The 3,347-nt window shown below is 36.0% G+C and overlaps 1 pseudogene; it reads right to left on the minus strand.

Moving 5' to 3' along the window:
* Positions 1 to 1,513: 1,513 nt before the first annotated feature.
* On the minus strand, positions 1,514 to 2,413 carry LOC122747877 (annotated as a pseudogene).
* Positions 2,414 to 3,347: the final 934 nt, after the last annotated feature.

A 3,347-nucleotide genomic window follows, 5' to 3' on the forward strand; every position in this document is an offset into this window, starting at 1 on the left:
ACACCTAAAAACCAGAATAAACTAAATAATAAAAGAGCCACCAAAATTCACTGAAGAGAACTGCTTTATGGGAGTTGGGACTGATAGCCAAATAGCTATCAGATCTCCCTTTTTTTTCCCTGTGGTCAGGGCAATGAGGGTTAAGTGACTTGCCCAGGGTCACACAGCTGATAAGTGTCAAGTGTCTGAGCCATATTTGAACTCAGGTCCTCTGGACCACCTAGCTGCCCCCAAGAGAACTGCTTTAAAAGTAGAATTGAACAAATGGAAAAGGAGGGCCAAAAGCTCACTGAAAAAAATTATCATTTAAAAGTTAGAATTGAGATGTCCATTATCACTATTATTAAATATTTTACTAAAACATTATCAATAGGAATAAGAGAAGAACATGAGTCATTTTTATTATCATAATCATTTTTACCTTGGATGGGTAAGCATAATTATGATTTTACAAAAACAAAGACAAAAAACAAAAACAAATAAACATGTTCTTTTTTGTTGTTTTTATTTTTTGTGGGGCAATGGGGATTAAGTGACTTGCCTAGGCTCACACATCTAGTAAGTGTCAAATGTCTTAGGGCAGATTTGAACTCAGTTCCTGCTGAATCCAGGGCTAGTGCTTTATCCACTGCACCACTTTGCTGCCCCCTAACCTATTCTTTTCAATGTAGAAATGAGTTGTCCTGTTTTACAAAATCTGAAGTGCTTTATAATATGAGCCCAACATTAATAAGAAGATAAAAGATAAGAAATAGACTGGGAAAATGAGCAAGCAACAAAAATTATCCTTAACATAAAAACTTAATATAGTGACAGTGATGATAAAAACAAAAACTCAGAAGAAAACAACAAAATCAAAACTTCTACATCTAAAACTCCAAAGGAAAACAAATATATAAATTGGTGTTAGGACATGGAAGAGTTCAAAAAGGGATTTTATTTTAGTTTAGTTTAAAAATATTTAGGGATTTAAAAAATCAAATAAGAGAGGTACAGGAAAAAAATTGGAAAAGAAAACAGTTATATCATTCAATCATAAACAAAAGGGTACAATTATTTGACCATTCTTTTTGTAGTATTCCTGGGGAAGACTCACTGCCACCAGCTTTTATTTTCCCTTTCATTTTTTGAAAAACAAGTGCCCTAACACTTATGTTTCCCTGGTAGTCACCTAGAATTTTCATATACCAGCTCATCCAAAACTCACTTCCTGAAGGAAGATACTTAACATAAAAGATGAGGAAAGAGCTTCTTCTAATGCTCTCCAAGACACTGATTTTTCAAGGTTATAGGGATTTGTCAGTTTCTTAATTTAAAAAAAATAATAATAATAATAAAAACTGTAGAGTCAGTATTCTCAAAAATACATATCACCAGGAAGAAGTTTCGCTGGTGTTCTGTACTCTGTGAGATTAACAATACTGGGGGGACCATGATCCATAGCAGTGAAACCAAAACCACCAATTAAGCAAACAGAAAGCTACAATTATTAAATACAAGGCCATTTTTCTTTTCACAATTCTTTGATTTCTTTTTCTAAAAGTTGGTGGCATTGATTAAATTTGATTATCTGACATATTAGGGAAATAGTATCTAGAATGGTCACATCATCTGGTGCTCCTTCAACTATGTCCGAAGTTGAAAGACTGTATGTGTATTCCAGGGATAAAAGTGATGACTCGGACCTTGAAATTCTATTTCTTGAGGCAGAATCTAATTTGTGCCATGCGGAACCACTTCTGACCAATTATGTGTTTTTTCATGCAGCATTTCCACTCAGAAACCTTTCTCTTTTTAGCTTCCCAGCTCTACAGACTTGGTGATGATTTGGTCCTCTGAATGTGACTTTTCATCTTCATTTTGTAGGGAGATTGCTTTCCAAGTTCAGAAAATTGAGTGGTTTATCACTTAATGTCAGAGTATGGGGTAGTGTTTTTAATGTCAAGAGTTTGAAGGGTGTTGATTGGATAAAATAATGGTGTGCTTGTCTTGGAAATGGAATGAATCCCTTATTAACTATTATAACAATCCTCTCTGTCTGGAACTGCACTATTATGCTATCATTTGGGATTCCTTGGAACCAGAACTCCAACTCAGAAGGTGGTAAAGCTACTTTATTTATGAGGGGCAATGAGAGTTAAGTGACTTGCCCAAGGTCACACAGTTAGTGTCTGAGGCCAGCTTACAACTCAGATCCTCCTGAATCCAGGGCCAGTGCTTTATCCACTGTGTCACCTAGCTGTCCCCGATAGAGCTACTTTTTTTTTTCTGGAACCCTTATTCTCTGTCTGATCCCTTTAGTGTATTCCATCTCATATTGAATGTGATTTATTTCTGCCATATTAGCTGTGGGAGAAAATGCTTCCCTACTTAATCTTCCTACAGGAGTGTCACCACTTGATCTTTTCCTCATTTTGGCATTTGTACATGTACCTTTACTTAGACTATTCAAACCCTGTGGCTCTGTTATACAGTTCCCATATAGACCTTTTTTGTTTTATTTTGTTGAGCTTTACAAAAGATCATGAACACTACTTTCCCAGAAAAGTAGTCCAGGTAGGTCTTCCTACCTGTTCACTCTGCTTCTGAGCTTGATATCAAATCCTTGAACCTATTTCAGCTAGAATATGCTGTACTTCCTGCAGCTTCCTGTCCATGAGGGCTTCTTGGGCAGGGTCCCTGGTGGAGGATCTCTGACTGTGCAGTCTCAGAGGCTGTTGACTAATATCATGAAGGAATTGGGGAGAGACAGCCAGATACATGGCAGGCCAGTTCTGGAGAAAGCTGACTGATTATTTAAGTTGTTATTCATTAATGATTTTGGTGTCTCACTTTTAAAATCCTTTAGAACTTGTTCCTTTTCTACCTTACCAGTCTTGTTAGATTTGACCCTAGAATGCAGTTACACTATCCTTCTTGCTATTTCTCAAACTGGACATTCAATCCCCTGACTGGTTTTCATATTTTTCCCATGCCTGGAATGCTCCCCCTTCCGATCTTTCATTTGACTTATCTGACTTCTTTCAAAATAGAAATTAGACAAAACTACAAATCAGTGATTGATTTATTGTATGGTTGTTTTCTAGCCTTAGGATAAAAATAATAATGTAGATTAAAATTAAAAGTTATGGAATGATGGTCATTAACCATTTGCCAGCAACTTCTCCCTTCATCTGCCAATAATTTCTTCCCTTTCAGATTACTTCCCATTTGCACTGTTTATATTTTATTTGAATATAAATATTTGCAACTTGTGTCCCCCTTATTAAAACTATTGTTGTTTGTCTTCATTTCAGAAAAGGACTAATGACATCAGAGGGTAATGTCCTCACTTGTGTTTAAATTGA

The sequence above is a fragment of the Dromiciops gliroides genome, chromosome 3 (assembly GCF_019393635.1).
Source record: "Dromiciops gliroides isolate mDroGli1 chromosome 3, mDroGli1.pri, whole genome shotgun sequence".
In the NCBI taxonomy this organism is placed as follows: Eukaryota; Metazoa; Chordata; class Mammalia; order Microbiotheria; family Microbiotheriidae; genus Dromiciops; species Dromiciops gliroides.